At 36.6% G+C, this 19,072-nt stretch overlaps 1 protein-coding gene across 2 annotated transcripts in view; it reads right to left on the reverse strand.

Annotated features, from left to right (window-relative positions):
• Positions 1-19,072, reverse strand: part of LOC107556378 (hippocalcin-like protein 1) — a 40,560-nt gene that overhangs the window by 16,786 nt on the left and 4,702 nt on the right. Inside the window, exon 1 of one of the 2 annotated variants that reach the window (XM_016239477.1) lies at positions 5,255-5,858. The exons of the other annotated variant lie outside the window; for it this stretch is intronic. The gene's annotated coding sequence lies outside the window, so the exon portion shown is untranslated. Of the gene's footprint in view, positions 1-5,254; positions 5,859-19,072 lie in introns of those variants that run through there. 2 annotated transcript variants of the gene reach the window in all.

Below are 19,072 nucleotides of genomic sequence, written 5' to 3' on the forward strand. Positions count from 1 at the left end.
GAGATATTACTCTGAGAGAGAGCGAAAGAGAGAAAGTCAGGGAGAGAGAGAAAAGAGATTATGCTGGAAAAATATGGCATAAGCAGACAGATGAGCCACATTACAAGTAATGTCTTTTTTGCTAGACAAAGAGAAAAAAACCCTCTGGTCTGACAGACCTTGATAACACTAAACCTTACTCTTTCTCTCCTCATCCTCCACTTCCTACATCTACTCTTCCTCCTCTCCTTCTCAGATTGTTTCCATCTATTGTTCGAATCATCATTCAGTCACCTGTGCCACTTGTGCACTCTGAACGGGCTCGTATTTTGTACAGTTGGTTTGATCACATCATTAGAAACAAGTGTGAACAATTTTGAATCGTGTGTAAACGATGTCAACTGTGCTTTAGTTGCGTTTAACTTTTGCCGCTTGTGTTTAGCATTTTGCAGCACAAATGCATCACAGTGTGATAAGTGTTTAAGTGAATGAGAATGTGTTTAGAGTTTTGCAAAAAGAGTGCATGAGATTTGCAAATAGAGCCTAACTGCCTAAACGCGTTTAAGGTTTAGCAGAAAGAGTGCTTTATTCGACAAATTGGTTTAAGCTAGTGAGAATTTGGTTCAGAGATTGGTGTTTAGTGTTTTAGCAATTCAGAAAAACTGTAGTGAAATGTAATATTTCACTGTAAAATTAAAAAACACTAAAAGTAGTTTAGAAAAATATAATAACACTATTTTTATTTTATAATACTGTAAAATTACAACAACAACAAAAATCCTGGCTGTCTTAATTTCTTTATTTTTCAATCATAAAACCACCAAGCTTATATTTTGGTGGAATATTTTTGCAGTCTTTTGTTGACAACAGCCAGTTTATAAGCGCTTCTCATTACAAATTTAATAATCACACAAAGCCATATTGTGATTCCAAGTCAAAAAAAATTCTATGATGAAAGTTTATGAAAGTCATACAAGTTTAGAATGACATGAGGATGAGTAAATGATGACAAAATTCTCATTTATGTGTGAAAAATAGTATCTAAATATGAGCAATAGTGATGTGTGCATTAGTAAGCACTGCTAAATTGTGAAGAAAAACCACTCACTGTTGTAAAGACCTACAGTTATCAAGTCACTTGGCCTGAACCAGATAACACTGAGATGGAGTTTTTGAAAAAAAAGTGGTACATCGAGGTCAACCCTGAGCATGTTTCCTTAGAGAAACTCAGGCTTTTATAAGCACTTATGGTTATGTGGGTCACACAGAAAGGGACCAGTGGCTTTCATCCACATTGGCACAGCATCAGAGCACAAGAGGAAAGAATCGAGAAACGGACTATTTCACATTCCACTTTAAATGAGCTAAGTGCTTCTTTGAATATTCACCGCAGCATAACTTACTAATGTAACTGAGAGCTGACATATGAAATCAAGATCTTAACATATAAGACAATTGGGCTGGAGCGATAATGAAAGCATTTCACAAACCAGGAACAGATCATGACGTTGAAAGAAAATAGACAGCCACCTATTGGAAAGGAATGCTGTTTATATCCAGCTGTACACTCATGCTCACTATCAGTTTAATTCATTGCACTGGTATATTGCACTGGCATCAAACAGCATACACTTCATGGAAATGAAAGTATTGATGCACAATGTATTGGTACCATACGCATTATCGGTCAGTATTTGATGTTTTTATGTTTTTTGTTTGTTTGTTTGTTTTTCGGTACTGGTCGATATTGTATATTTAATTGTTCATGCCCATTTGACAGTTTAACTCTAAGTTAATTCTCTACTAATTTAATAACACTGTTAAATGTAAAATTAAGCAAATCACAAAATATATATTGATTTTTATCATAAATTGTAATGTTGTGATGCATAAATTCAGTTTAGCTGTACACTCATGCTCACTATCAGTTTAATTCATTGCACTGGTATATTGCACTGGCATCAAACAGCATACACTTCATGGAAATGAAAGTATTGATGCACAATGTATTGGTACCATACGCATTATCGGTCAGTATTTGATGTTTTTATGTTTTTTGTTTGTTTGTTTGTTTGTTTTTCGGTACTGGTCGATATTGTATATTTAATTGTTCATGCCCATTTGACAGTTTAACTCTAAGTTAATTCTCTACTAATTTAATAACACTGTTAAATGTAAAATTAAGCAAATCACAAAATATATATTGATTTTTATCATAAATTATAATGTTGTGATGCATAAATTCAGTTTAGCATCTAAAATGATAGAATTAATTTTTTAGTGTTTTATTTTTATTTTATATATATATATATATGTATACTCTATATATGTATGTGTGTGTATATGTGTGTGTGTGTGTGTGTGTGTGTGTGTAGTGACCGCCTGTCATAATAAAGAGAGAAGACTAATATTTTAGGAATCTGTCAAAAATGTGTTTAAAACAAAACATTTTATTGTAATTTATTAGGCAAATAACAAACTGAAACAACTAAATAATCTTTATTCACACATTATAACCAAAAAAACTTATATATATATACTTATATATTTTTATTTTGTATGGCCACCTTTGTCATTGTATGGCTTCCTGGCATTGTTTTTATGTACTTTTCCACAGACTCTGTTGTTATTGACTTACAAATAGTTTCTAGTTGTTCTCAAAGACTTGCTTTTGATTAAACTATTGTGCGATCTATATTTGAATCCATTAAATCACAACAATAATTGTATTTTAGCATTAGAAACACTACTGTGAATAAAGAGCTAACAAATCCAGTGTGTGTGTGTGTGTGTGTGTGTGTGTGTGTGCGTGCGTGCGTGCGTGTGTATGTGTGTGTGTGTGAGTGTGAGTGTGTGACCTTAACAAAACATTGCAGGCTAACATATGTGAAAATGTAAGTCCTTAAACTGAGTTAAAATAATTATATATAAACAAAAGCAAAAGTTATCATGAAAGTTATTATCGAATTACAGTATCTTTATCAGTTTAAATGAAATTAAATGAAAGTCTTCAAGAATAAAGTATTTTTTAAAACAGACCTCAATCAACCTTTTTTGAATTCTCTGAAATACCTTTTATGCCGAAAGCAAAAGCTTAGATGGAAAAGCGGTGTAATGCACTCAGTTTCATAATATTCAAAAGCATTGAGATGTTCACACTCATGAAAAATTAATTCTCAGGGACTAATCAAGGTTCGCGTTATAGATGTGGAATTCAATAGATAACAATAGGACCTCTTAACAGCTTGTTGACCTGAGTCTGTAGCTTTATTACATGTCACCATATTGATGTGTATTTGGCAGGAGGTTTTACATTGCAATATACACTTTAAACGGAGTCTGCAAGTGCCAGTCCAATCCTCTATTCATCTGCCTCATACTCAGGCCAAAACATAATTCATCTCGTTACGTTGGGTCTGAAACCTATCCTGTGCAGTCTGTAAAGATAGCAAACACGCACACACACAAATACTGCAATACTGCAATGGCGCTCATAAAAGTCAGCTTATCTTCTTCCGCTGAAACACTGTTCTGAAATACAGCACAGATGAGCGACCCCTCCACCTCAAATCTCTCTAAATGCACTTTAAAATTCAGATAAGATGTGCGTATGCTCTCAGCCGGAAAATAAACGTTGATCACGTTCAACTGGAAGTAATATTCTTTGACAGAAGCTACTGGAGCTGACAGAGAACCACACCAATAGAGAAGGTGGACCATGACCACAGTTTGACTTCCAGTCCCCTCAGGATCTCTTCCCAAAGTGGAAATAATGTGTAAGCGAGTGGGAAACAACATAGAGGTTCAGCATTAGTCTAATGATCCCTCAGGCAGTAGCTTAAATAGAATGAATATGTATTAGATTTCATGCCACTGTTTTCCCAAAGGGTATAGAGTAGTGATATCTTTTATAGAGTGTCCAAAAGCAACAAATGAATGATGGCTAAATTACAGACACTGAAAATAACCTAAGGACTTATTTAAGCTACAGAGATGTTCAAAACTACAGTTAGTGTGAAAGGAAAAAAAATTGGACGTCAAAACGGACATCACTGAGAGTAATAACTTAGTTTAAATGCCCGTTTACACCAAGAACGATAACTAGAAAGATAAGTATGTTAGCATCCACATCAACGCTCGATTACATTCTGTTTGTTATAAGCGTGCTGCAGTTGTCGTCTGCCACTTTAATACTTAAGCTGATTAAAACAGGATGGATTCTGATTGGCTGACAATGGTTTTATCATTCATCACCTGGAAAAAAAAACATTGTGAAAGTGATTTTAATGATAATGTTCCTCTGTGCTGCTGTGGTGTGGCCTTGTCTATTCTTATAAGTTTGGAGCAATATTACAACTAATTATAGTTATCGTCCTTGATAGTTATAGCTATCATCCTAGGTGTTAAGAGTTAGATGTTGATCCAGTTACAGATCTGTATTAATGAGTTCATTCAGAAAAGGATTAATCAGACTGAACTCATAAGTTTTAGAGTCTTTTTGAATGATTCATTAAAAGAACTTGTTCATAAAAGTCATTTGTTTGCAAAAAAACCGCAAACATAATGCAGTTATTTTGCAGTACATCACCTTTTTTTCCTCAATTTGGACTTCAATCTCACAACTAAATTATAATTTTTTTTTTCCAATTCCAGTACAGCTAATGCCGTAAATCAATGCTGCTTAAAGTTCAACCAACGGAAACCCCTCTACAATTTGTTTTCACTTTGCATGATCCAATCAATTCCCAATGCATTAAATCAGCTCTCACTCTACATTTTTTATGATATCCCGTTTGACTCAGAAAGGTCAGATTACATAAGCAAAATGGCTTGTGAATGTCATTTCATGTTGACTTTAAAAACTAATACTTCACTGCATCCAGCTGCACTGTGCAATTTAATAACTTTTAGCCATTTGAAATGTCACTTTACTCTTATCAACTCATATTAATATGAAACTCCAAGGAATTTGGACAAGATTACAGAGACATAACTGAATTGGGGAGAAAATGTATCCTAGTTTAGCCTCCATGTGCCTTTTATACGAACATAACATCAACATAGAGATATGTCAACTGGATAATCTCCCAGCTATACAAGCACAGATTAATTCAGATAACACCTTACTCTGCACAGCCTGCTGACACAAATGCACATAGAAGGTCTGCTATTCTGTTATTGTAGATGGATTAAAATCATATGGCAGTGCTTATCAAAATATTGCAATTAGCACGATTTAAATTCACCCCAGAGTGTTACTTCAAAACTACTCCACCTGCGTCTACTCCAGCGTTCACCTGCTTGAAGTTGCTGGGGGATCGGTTTGTGAGTTCCTGCTGCCAGATTTGGTGGCGGTCTCCTGCAAACCAGTCTAGCACTGGCTGACTGTTCAGCCGTAAAAAGACACAAACACATAAATCACCTCGCAGGGCTGTGGAGCCGCCTGCTGCTGCCCATTCCTGAGATCTACAGTATCTCCTCAAACTGTGCCTGAAGGTCATTAGTCATGATCAGGGTAGAGAAACAGACAAGCAGCCAGGGGGCAGGTTTCAGTAGCCCTGTTTTTAAGGGTTTGGGTTATGGAAATTTCCTGCACTGCGGTCTTCATATTAGATCTGGAGAACCTGAATTATGGAGTTTACATAATTAGAATGTAACTTCTGCTTTGGATTTCTCATTTTTCCTCTGGGACGTGCAGTGCAATGGAGTGAAGTGAAGGCAGAGTATCATTCATCCCCCTGGAGTTACCTGCTGCGTGAGTCCTTCTGCAGCTGTAAATCCCACTGACTGGGATTTGGGCGTCAGCTCTCAGTGTACTAGCTCGAGGAACACAAAGAGCTTTTCGCAGAGAGTCTGATCTTATTAGTGAAGGAGGTGATCAAGGTTGTGAGCAATTCAGTTTTCAAAGACATCATCCTGTCAATATCAGAAGACACATCAAATCTTCTACAACCAATGTTAAGAACGATAAAAACACAAAAGAAGCATGAACTGAATTTAATGTTTTCGGACACTTAATTGCATGTTATTTACAATTAAATTAAAATGTATTAAGGTTTAAATGTATATGCAATTAGTTGAACTTTAGAGTGCTTTTTTGACCCACTTTATTAGTACTCAAGTACATATGTAATTTTATAAATACTTCTGTTGTCTTTGAAATATTAAAGTGTGCAGCCAAATTGCAGTTTATTACATCTTAAAATTATAATCAAGTTCTTTACATGTTTTAGAGTTTTAGAGAGGAAATCAAATGCCTGGGACAACAGTCAGTTATGTAGTTTAGTGGCCATCATACAAATATATGTATAAATATATTGAGCAATCCGCATTACGTACTTGAGAGTGCTGTCATAAAAAAATAACAAAATGTACTGCAGTAGTGCCGACCACTTTAACAAAGGAAGAGCTGAAAAGTTTCTCAAAATACAATTCAACAATCCACATACACTACCGGTAATAAGTTTGGATTAATTACAATTACATTAATTACTCTTATGGTCACCAAGGCTGCATTTATTTGATCAAAAATACAGTAAAAACTGTAATAATGTGAAATAGTATTACAGTTTAAAAGAACTATCTTTGATCTCATTCTTGCACTACTTTAGTAAGGCCAGAAGTTGGTCCAGTTTCCTGGAGGCAAGAAGAACAGTTCTTCCTGCTGACAATCACATAAAAACACCAAGACTGATTGGAACATCTCTGTGCTCTAAGGCTCAGCCTGCAGTCACTTGTCTGAGCTTGTGAATTCTGCTAACCTGGTTTCTGGTGGTCTTCAGGCGCTTAACAACTGCTAGACATACAAATCACATCTGTTTTTCCGACAGACGCTTGTTCCAATTGCCATATTGAGCCAGACTACGGACATGTTCCCTAAGCCTCCATTACCAACATTTCAGAATTCGCTAATGAGGAATGGGAAAGCAGATAGTGAAGAGAGCATTAGCAGAAGAGCACCGGCTGTAGTCTCTGTGGCTGCAGCTAAATCACTTCAGGGATTTTATGCCATATTTTCAATTCAAATTTATTTAAACTATATTTAACCATTCTGACAATACAAATAATTCCAAAGCATCTGTACATACAGAATCCCCAGCAGGAAAGCCCACAGCATTGACAGTAGCAAGGAAAAACTCCCTAAAATGCCCACAAATGCTCCCAAAAAGATGTTTAGTAAGATCCGTAAGAAACTTTGGAAGGCACCAAGACTCAGCTGAAGAGCCCACATCCTCCGGCTGGCACGTTTAAATGCACACATACAACCTAAACAAGCTTGTGGGTGATCTTAATAGAGCTTTATTTAGCTTTGTTTTGAGGATGTTCCTTTTGGATGGAATTCATGAAGGCCCTTTAGTCCAGTGTCATACTGTGTGAACTTGAGAAGATGAAAGAGTGTAAAAAAAAATGCTAGCTTTTAAATTTTTGTCTTTGCCTTACTTGTCAATATTTTTTGTTAAGTTTGCATGTAACTTTTACGCTCATTTTCAGTTAAAACCTACACAAAAGATCAAATTGTGGTTATGTTCAACAAGAATATAAAATCAAAAATATTTTTGAAGAAATTAGTGATACACCAATTTATCATTCAGACTATTAAATCAGACAATATTTGTATATTTTAAAAAAGTTTTTATCTCCACTTGTGTCAAATCCAAAAGTATTGCATTCACCCTAGAAATGCTATATTCACTTGCAAAACATCTGCTTTCTCTTGCAAAACTATTGCATTCCCCTGAGAAACTTTGTATTTGCTTGCAAAAAGCACTGAAATCTGATCTACTGACAGCATTTATAGTATATTGTATTATTTTCAAATATTTACAGTGAATTATTATTAGAAAAGTGTAATATTAGATTTAAATTAATCAACTGAATTTAATTAACAACAAGTGAATATCTTATTTGCTAAGTTTATTCAAGTGTGCTAATAGTATACTTCTTTTAAACTAAAAAATAGGAAAGTATACTTTCAGCCTACTTTTTCTGTACTTCTCAGAAATATACTTAAAATGACATTTAAGTATACTTGACTTATACTTAGAAAAAGTCTAAATTTATTTGAGCTGTACTTGTGCTCCGAGAATGTTTTCATTGTTATACGGTAGGGGGCGTTATTACACATCTTCTATACAGAATTGCCAAAACACAAGCGAAGAAGAAACCGAAACAACAGATGCTTCCACACATAATCTAAGATGATCATCAGACATAAAACAGCATCAAAACTGTGTAATGTTATGGAATAAAATGTTGAGACAGACGCTTGTTCCAATTGCCATATTGAGCCAGACTACGGACATGTTCCCTAAGCCTCCATTACCAACATTTCAGAATTCGCTAATGAGGAATGGGAAAGCAGATAGTGAAGAGAGCATTAGCAGAAGAGCACCGGCTGTAGTCTCTGTGGCTGCAGCTAAATCACTTCAGGGATTTTATGCCATATTTTCAATTCAAATTTATTTAAACTATATTTAACCATTCTGACAATACAAATAATTCCAAAGCATCTGTACATACAGAATCCCCAGCAGGAAAGCCCACAGCATTGACAGTAGCAAGGAAAAACTCCCTAAAATGCCCACAAATGCTCCCAAAAAGATGTTTAGTAAGATCCGTAAGAAACTTTGGAAGGCACCAAGACTCAGCTGAAGAGCCCACATCCTCCGGCTGGCACGTTTAAATGCACACATACAACCTAAACAAGCTTGTGGGTGATCTTAATAGAGCTTTATTTAGCTTTGTTTTGAGGATGTTCCTTTTGGATGGAATTCATGAAGGCCCTTTAGTCCAGTGTCATACTGTGTGAACTTGAGAAGATGAAAGAGTGTAAAAAAAAATGCTAGCTTTTAAATTTTTGTCTTTGCCTTACTTGTCAATATTTTTTGTTAAGTTTGCATGTAACTTTTACGCTCATTTTCAGTTAAAACCTACACAAAAGATCAAATTGTGGTTATGTTCAACAAGAATATAAAATCAAAAATATTTTTGAAGAAATTAGTGATACACCAATTTATCATTCAGACTATTAAATCAGACAATATTTGTATATTTTAAAAAAGTTTTTATCTCCACTTGTGTCAAATCCAAAAGTATTGCATTCACCCTAGAAATGCTATATTCACTTGCAAAACATCTGCTTTCTCTTGCAAAACTATTGCATTCCCCTGAGAAACTTTGTATTTGCTTGCAAAAAGCACTGAAATCTGATCTACTGACAGCATTTATAGTATATTGTATTATTTTCAAATATTTACAGTGAATTATTATTAGAAAAGTGTAATATTAGATTTAAATTAATCAACTGAATTTAATTAACAACAAGTGAATATCTTATTTGCTAAGTTTATTCAAGTGTGCTAATAGTATACTTCTTTTAAACTAAAAAATAGGAAAGTATACTTTCAGCCTACTTTTTCTGTACTTCTCAGAAATATACTTAAAATGACATTTAAGTATACTTGACTTATACTTAGAAAAAGTCTAAATTTATTTGAGCTGTACTTGTGCTCCGAGAATGTTTTCATTGTTATACGGTAGGGGGCGTTATTACACATCTTCTATACAGAATTGCCAAAACACAAGCGAAGAAGAAACCGAAACAACAGATGCTTCCACACATAATCTAAGATGATCATCAGACATAAAACAGCATCAAAACTGTGTAATGTTATGGAATAAAATGTTGACCCATGAAGAGGTAATAATGATTGTCAAGCTTTGGGGTGTTGATCAACTCATCTACATTTTGATTATCATTCTAAATCCAATTAATAGTCTTTTTTCAGCTTTTTGTGCAAAATGTTGTTCATATCTTTCTTTCTTTATTTTTTATTTATTTATGAAACTTACCCACATTCAAGTGTTTATAAAAAAGAATGCATGAAGCTAGAATAAAATGCTTACCCTGTTCTTTCTTTTGATATTTTGTATGTTCAGATATTCCCAGGGCCGGCCCAAGCCTTTATGGGGCCCTAAGCAGAATTTTACATGGGGGCCCCTCAGTGCCGCCAATACGACTGATTATTGTCAATGCTTGATTATTCACATACACATTATCGATTTTATTTGTTGTAGCTGTGTTGCTTACATCATACCAATGTCTGCCTGTTGTGTTTTTACCCTGCTACGATTTTTAATTGTAACAATAGCAAACCCACAAGAGTGGTCAGGTGTTAATTTGCACTTTAACATTCAAAGTCTTACAGTAGGCCTACTAAGTGGCGCTCTTAATGTGGTGTACTAAAAAGTAGCTAAATAAACCAGCTGACAATGCATTTATGGAACAGAATGTTATTTTAACAACATAAATTATTAAACACACATCTAAAACAACAACTCTTAATCTATAACTAGCTAATTGAGGCATAATGATATTGGAATATAGCAAGACCCCAAAGGTAGGCTAATGTAAATAATGTTAAGCTGTAATCAGCACCAAGTTTATGAAACAGAAGCTTATTTTTATTACAAAAATATATACACAGGAAAGTTATTTTTACACAGAAGACAAAAACTTTAATCAAAAACTAGCTAAGTAAAATATTAAAATATTTTAATACCACCCTCCGAAATGCGATCGATTTTAACAATTTGATGCGCCGCGCTTTTGAGAAAGACGTGCTCTGTGCTTTCCATATATCAAAACTGTTCAGTGTTTTCAACCGCTTTATTAAATGTATTTAAGATTTCAGACATTTAACTTGGCATTTCAATTAAGTACTAGCAAAAAAAAGAAATTTATAGTTTGTTAAATACACACTGATTTCTATGGAAAGAGTCAATAATAAACCTTTCAATTAAAATTTGACGACGTGTTTTATTCCTATCAAATATACATTGTGTAGATAACCATAAAGTTTACTCTGTTTTCTCTCAGTTCACTGGCCACTTACTTTCATGTATTTCGGGAGAAATGGGTGAATTTAGGTGATGTAAATTCGACAGATCCACACGACAGCGTCCAGCGCGCATTACAGATCAACTAACTAATGGTCATTAAGGTTGTTTAAACGACAAAACAAATTAATTTACACATATTTGACAATCATAATAGACTATCATATCGTTCATAATATAGGCTAGTAAACAAGGTTGTGGATATTTTCAATAAAAAAGGAAAAACTAAATAAAAGTCATACATCTGTCATACAGCGTTATTGTGCCTGCATGATGCGTCGCTATTGAAATAAAAAAGATGATACGTATAAATGATTTAAAATATTTAATGTTGCTTTTTTCATGTACTCTTGGGGGCCCCCTGGTGGCCACGGGGACCCTAAGCAGCCGCTTAGTTTGTTTATGCCTTGGGCCGGCTCTGGATATTCATATAATAAAATATATACCAATTATTATTTAAATAGGGACATAGTAATATACTTAAAGTATGATGTACTAGTCGTTTAGTATACTTAAAGTATGATTGACTAGTAGTTTACTGAGACTACACTTCAAAGTGTACTAAAAATGCTACAAGTATTTAATTAGTCAACTATAAGTACACCTTTAAGTTCACTTTTAGTATAGTTGCAGTAAAAAATAAAAACAGAGGTAAACTAGTTGTGTACTCAAAGTTTACTACTGTTATGCTCAAAGTCTACTTAAAAGTATACTTTTATATACTAGAAAGTGGGCAAATTTGTATACTTATTACATAAAGTATACTTAAAAATATACTTGAACTTTACTTCTTTTTGGTAAAGGAAAATTAGCGAACCGCAAGCAAAAAAGTAAAGCCTCCTCATGTGCATAGAGATATCTGGTCTCAATTTATTCTGTTAATTTTTTTTTTTTGTCCCGCCAGAGAGTACAACGGATTTTGTGGAAGTTTCCATTAATGGAAGCAGAATGTAGCGCAGCTCATTCCCATTTTTAACACTATACACTGAAATGTTCCAGACTCAGAGGACATCCTCCATCACACATTGTAATTATTCTCACCACACCTTAATTGCTTAAGGCATCATAGTATTCAGGTCAAGGAGAACTGATCTCTCACTTCGCAGGTCTCCGACGATGAACAAAACGGGCTTCAAAGTGGCCAGTCACAGTCAGATCTTCAAAGTGCTGACCCCTATGGATGTCCAGACATCAGCCCGGCATGCCAACCTCAGCACGTCCCATGACAAGACAGCAAGACAAGTAACTCTTTCCTATCACACCTGAGATTTCGATTCAAAGTCATGGTTGAGAGACAATACACTTACAATACACCAAGGATTCATTTTGACGAGTGTGTATTTAAAACGGCTATTTCAAAGCAAAAAATTCTGATTCATTTTCAATAATAAATATATAGAGAGTGGTTCACAAGGCTATACAGTCAAATTGGCAATACACAAATCTACATGCTAAAGCTATACGAGGTCTTCACACTACTGTCATGAGATTCCCAAATAAGGATGAACTGTTCCACCTATTGTTTAGTGGGAGAGCTTGGGAAACTGTGTTAAAGGTTGGGAGCAAGGGAAACAGAAATGTTTTTAAAAAGTATGTTATTTGAGACATTATGCAGCCCACTATCCCATTTCCTGTCGTGATGAGGCCAAGACTAAAAATACACATCCCCTTTCGTAAGAACGCAAATTGCCCCCTCAGCACGAATTTCTCCTTCAACCGCTATCATGTAGCACAGCACACAGTCTCAGAGCAGAAAGCGAACCCCCACAATCCCCATGCCTGGGATCAAATGTACCACACGGTTGGCTTGCTTTGATCCTGTAATGGGTTGTGTCTGTGTAAACTGTGTTGACCTCACTAGTCTACTAGAACACTTTCTTGGCATGACTCAACAGAGACAGACCGAGGGTGTCTAAAAAAACTGATTGTGTGCGTTGATCTTCAATGGTTGCTCTCATTTTGTATATTAGTATCCATAGATCCTTTGGGAAAACTGACAATATGGGCCCTATTTTAACGATCTAAGCCCATGTTCTAGAGCGCACGGCGCAGGTGCACTCAGGGCGTGTCCGAATCCACTTTTGCTAGTTTAACAATGGGAAAACGGTCGGCGCGCCCGGACGCATGGTCTAAACGGGTTGTCACTATTCTCTTAATGAGTAATGGGGGTTTTTGGGGCGTAACATGCAATAAACCAATCAGAGTCTCATCTCCCATCCCCTTTAAAAGCCAGCTGCGCTTGCGCCATGGCGGGTTCACTATTTACATGGCAAAATGTAATTTAATTTTTTTTTAAATGTTTGTGTGCTGCTGCACGTCCCTGTGTGTGTAATAAGCAAAGTGTACGTGCATTGTGCACCCGCCTATAGGCGCATATTACTAACGCGCTCTTTAAATAACAAAGAAAAAATATTGCGCCAGACTTTAGACTGGGTTTGAGTTGGTCTATGGCGCAGTTTATTTTCAGTTCCTCAAAATAGCAACGCGCCAACAATGCGCCTGAACACACCTCTTTTTTAGACCAGCACGCCCATGGGCGCACAAATGGGCGCAAATGCATTTGCTATTTAAACAACGTGGCACAGGATGGGAAAATGAGAACTGCGTCGGGCTGAAACTAGCAAAAACACTTGCACCGCATTGCACCGGGTGTATGATAGGACCCCATGTGTTCACAATATAGGGCCTTTCGCACCGCTTTAGTTCCAGAACTAAATGTACAGTACTAAAGTACTGGGACGATTTTGCGTGAACTATTTCCCAGTACCATTTAAAGGGTTGCATTCACACCAACAGTGTGTACTAGGAAGTGACGTAAGCCGGTCGACAGCGACGTCATTTGTGTGCGGCGTTCAACAACAGAAACAAAGAAGAACAACGTTAACAACAGGAGGATAGAGGACGCTGTGATCGGAGCTGTGTTTTTGTTGTGTCTCGCAGGCTTCACAATAATGGACATGGAATGTCGACGTATACGTAAAGCGATTGAAAGAACAGAAAGGAGGACTAAGAATCTCCAATGACAACTGGCAGTGCTACATTTGCTACAAGTGCCTGCACTTCAGCGTCCGTCCATCTATCGCTGTTCTCCATACTTGCGAAATAAGTTGACACAAGGTTTACAGTATGTTTACATGGTGGTTTAAATCATGGCGGGTGAGGGCGTTTTTGTACGCGTTTGGCCAATCAATGTCTACTTACGTCACGGGTAGCACCAGTTGTGCTGGTTAGACCCTGCAGTAGGAGCTAATTTGGTTCTCGAAAAAGGCAGTCCGATACTAAAATTGCGCCCAGTTCAGCGGTGTGAAAACGCCAAAAAAGTGGGTAGTTCCACAATTAGTTCTGGTACTATGAAAAGGTTCCCGCGGTGCGAAAGGCCCTTATAATGAGAGTAGGGGTGAAAAGATTTCATAGTTATAAGAGTCCTTGTGATTTACTTTAGAGCAGGGGTGTCTAAAGGTGCTCCTGGAGGGCCAAAGTCCTGCAGAGTTTAGAGCCAACTTTAATTAAGCACACCTCACCCTTGGAATAGGATTGGAGCAAATACGCAAGCAATGCTCAGGGAGTCATTTTCTATCAGCATTTCAGTTCTCATGGATATTTTTAAAAGTGCACTGTTTCTTTTGGCTTTGCTGGCTTTCATTCATCTTCCTAAACAATAGGGATGGGCGGATCGATCCTTAACTATCGATACTGATGTTGTATCGAAAGGATCGATCCTCACATAAAAATATCGATTCTAAACTGCATTTTTTTAACCATTAATTTTATTTACTTATGAAGAAATTTGGTGCATAAAAAAAGCTTCTAAGTGGAAAAATAGACTATATTAGCGAATAATTGTGTTGGATAGAACCATTTCTCTTGCTTATCAGAACCTCTTTGATCGGAACACACGCAAATACTGAAAGACAGAACCAATCAATCACAGACAGCGTTCGCTGCTGACGCATGGCACAGTCACAGACACAGTGCTTGTTCAAATAGGGCTGCGTTTCCCAAAAGCATCAGAAACATAAGTAGATCTATAAAAACCATTGCCACATTATTACATTACATTGTTACGATATATAAAATTCATTCCGAAAAATGCATGGCGGTTTCCACACAAATATAAAGCAGCAATAATAATAAATGCTTCTTGAGCAGCAAATAGAATGATTTCTGAAGGATCATGTGACGCTGAAGACTGGAGTAATGATGCTGAAAATTCAGCTTTGATCACGGATGCATTTTAATTTACATTTTAAAATAGATTAAAATAGAAAATAGTTATTTTTAATTGTTATATTTCACAATATTGCTGTTTTTACTGTGTTTTTTTTAGTACTTATGTTTATTTTTCATGAGATACCCTCAAAGGTGCACCTTTGTAACTTATTTACCCTAAAAGCATGCATACTTGTATGGTACTAATATGCTCCCTTTTAGGGGTATAGTTGCACCTTTGAGGTTACTGCCCCAGTAAAGGGCTAAAATACAATTATAGAATATTTTATTTCTGACAGTGCAAACAAAAAAAAGTGACTTTAAAATTTAATATTAAGTGAGTATAATTACTGATTATATTCTTTTAATTTAAAAGATCAATTTAGTTTATAGGTATCGGTATCGACGATACTGTACTTGAAAATATCGGTATCGGATCGAAAATAAAATAAGAGGTATCACCCATCCCTACTAAACAACTAATACAACAGTGGTCTTGAACTTTATACTGACACCTAGTGGCATGGATGACAAACCACGTAACAACAAAGGGTTTTACGTTATGTATGGCATTGTAGAAATTACCTTTTTACCAACCTATTAAAATTCATTCAGCAAGCGAAAGTGTTCAGTAATAAGGGAGGGTATCAAGAGTGACTAGTATTGAGTCGGTCATGTGATCCCAGCATGTGGCCTCCATGAGGAGGCACCATCCCTATGTAGAATTTTAAAAAAAAATGTATAAGCCATTGACTGGACTATGCATAATTGTTCAAATTGATGAAATAAAAATAAAAAATTCTGTATGTGAAAATCTTTTAAAGGATAAATAACCTCAGAATTATTTTGACGACAGTTTTTCTCAAGTTAAACAGTCAATATTTTCATTTAGATTTCACTATGAAGACATGTTGATCATTGGCTACTTTTTTTCAATCATTTTTAGTTGCAACTTTTACACTGCTTTCTTTTTCTCAGCTTCTTCTGTGAACTTTTGTGTTGGTCTCTAAATTTATCAAACAAGGAAACACCTACGCAACTGACTTTATATTTGCTTTTCCTCTTCTTATCGCCGTCTGTAGCCAAGTCATCCCAAAACACCAAGTATAGCTCTCATCAAGTTCAAGAGGTCTGCCTAACTCCCCTGTGTCAATGAAAGGTCATACAAGACATGACAGCAAAAGGAACTGACTCACCAGTGCCCAGTTCATGCTGAAAACAAGGCAGTCCATCTGAACAGTGGGAAGATCTACTGAAAGAGCCAAAACCACGTTAGACTGGATGTACAGAAGCACTGCCGATCAGCATGACCTCACAGAAAAGGAGACAGAAGTACTTCACGTTTCAGTCCGCTTAATTTCAGAGTTCTGGAGGTTACCATGCTTAAGCAGGGCACTTGTGCATTTTCAGCGAAAGTCACAGACTTTATTTTGCTCTTAAGTTTCTCTGCAGCCAGCGAGCTTAAAAAACAGCATGACACTGATTGCATTTACTCACAGACAGAGGCTCACCAAAAAACACTTGAGCACAAAAGCACACACCCTACCACACACACACACTCTCCCAGTAGAACAACATAACGATTTTGAGAGAGCTCCTTAGAATCAACCACAGTGCTGCTGGGAGTAATTGGCCTCCCTTTCAGCAGTTTAATGGAAGGCACAGGGCAAGGCTAGTTCTGGGTATGCTATGGAAAAAGGAAGCAAGAACTTCCCAGTGGGGGGCAAAAGCCACATCCTCCCTTGAAAAGGTTCTCAAACTCACAATCAGATCCCACAGCGGAACGCAGTGGTCAGGTAAAAGGCACATGCAGGGCTTGGTGGTTACTCACAGTGTTCAAATGAGCTGTATAACGCTGAGTCATACTACAGCAAAAAAAAAATTTAAATCTGGCATTTTCACAATTTTAAATGTCTCTAAAATATGTCTGTAGGTCTTTTTGACTGCAGCAGTATAAAGTCTCCCTGCATTGAAAGAAGTGGCACTTAGTGCACCTCCGATTTGATTTCCATATTTATATCTTGATGATCTTAATTACAAATGGCACTTTAATGTATTTTTACAACTATCACGAACGTCATCTTTATCTCAGATTAAGTGCCATGACTAATATTATCATTAATGTCCATTAACTCACAAGCCAGTAAAGTGGATGTTTTATGGACCAGTGTTTCCACCATAACGTGTGTCATAAACTTACATTTTATGTGCAGCAAACCACAGCTTCTCTGTAGTGAATGCATATACCATCACTTATTGTTGAAAATGAACAAAGTGGATGAGATCCACCCTTCCATTCAGCCTTTCACCAATGCCAAAGAGGATCATGTGCTTCAAGCCACTAAAGAAAACCGCAGGGTGAGAACTAATGAGACAGCTAATGAGACCACAAGATTTCTAAGAGAAATTCAAGGAAAAGCCCCGACGGGAGATTCTAGCCTCACAGAGGCAATGCATCATGTTTCTCAAGCACTGATCACATACTTTAAATGGTGCTGTTAATGGCATGCAGAAACTACAGAGCTCTTGAGTCACTGTCATCTTCGATTTTCTTAGTCTACACTTAGATGCAAAGTAATTTTCAAAAGAAAGCATTTTCTTCAAAGAAATGGATCATCCAAAAATCTAAATTTTGTCATTCACTTACTGTTCCAAACCCATATGATTTTACTTTTTCCACTGAACACAAAAAGAGATATTTTAAAAATGATTATGCTGCTATGACTTGGAATATAGCACAAGAGTTATATGGACTAATTTTACAATACATTTATGCTGTTCTTTTAGTTTTTTGTCTTCACATCACCGTTTAATCAATATAACCGGTCATTATATTGAAAATATAAACTCAACCCCCAAACCGAATCTATCATATGTGTCCATATACACACACACACACATTAATTTCACACACTTATCAGCAAAAATAAATCCCTGAACCCAACCTGACCTGAGATCATAACCCTTCCATCGATCGGTGTGCGACTTTGAATAAAGTGTGTGCTGAAATTAATTCAGTGGGACCAGCAGCCTGATTTCCGTTGAGCCCACCTTTCCCACTCTTATCTTCCTGCATAATTTATACATACTTAAAAAAATTTAAAACAGAATCACCGAGATGTCAGTATTTTGAACCACCTTTTGCTTTAAATCACAGCCTTCAGTCTGTTGGGATAGGTCTCTACTAACTTTGCACATCTAGACTTTCCAATATTTGCCCACTCTTCTTTGCAGAACTGCTCAAATTCAGTTAAATTTGATGGTGACCGTTTGTGGACTGCAGTCTTCAAGTCATTCCACAGATTTTCAATGAAGTCTGGGCTCCGACTAGGCTATGCAATCACTTTCACCTTTTTCTCCTTCAACCACTGTGTGCTCAGTTTTGCTGTGTGCTTTGGGTCATTGTCATGTTGGAAGGTAAACCTTCTTCCCATTGACAACTTTCTGGCAGAGGGCAGCAGATTTTCCTCAAGAATCTGACGGTATTTTGCCCCATCCATTTTTCCTTCGATCCTGACAAGTGCTCCAGTTGCTGCTGCAGAGAAACATCCCATAACAGGATATTACCACCTCCATGCTTTACTGTAGGAATGCTGTTACTTGGATAAGCGGTATTGGTTTTCTGCCAGACATATCATTTGGTGTTGAGGCCAAATAATTCACTTTTAGTACCATCTGCCTCAGAATATTTAAGGTGCGTTTTGGCAAAGCTCAGTCGTGACTGCATGTGGCCTTTCTTGAGGAGGGGCCTTTTTCTTGCAACCCTCCCATACAAGCCACATCTGTGGAGAATCTGTTATTGTAGTCACATGCACACAATGACCACTCTTTGTCATAAATTCCTGTAACTGCTTCAGAGTTGCTGTAGGCCTCTTGGTAGCCTGTCTGTCCAGTTTCCTCCTGGCTCTTTCATCCAGTTTGGACCGACGTCCTGATCCAGGGAGGGTCTGTGTTGTACCAAATACCTTCCACTTCTTAATAATAG

The sequence above is a fragment of the Sinocyclocheilus grahami genome, unplaced genomic scaffold (assembly GCF_001515645.1).
Source record: "Sinocyclocheilus grahami isolate Dianchi unplaced genomic scaffold, SAMN03320097.WGS_v1.1 scaffold566.1, whole genome shotgun sequence".
Lineage (NCBI taxonomy): Eukaryota > Metazoa > Chordata > Actinopteri > Cypriniformes > Cyprinidae > Sinocyclocheilus > Sinocyclocheilus grahami.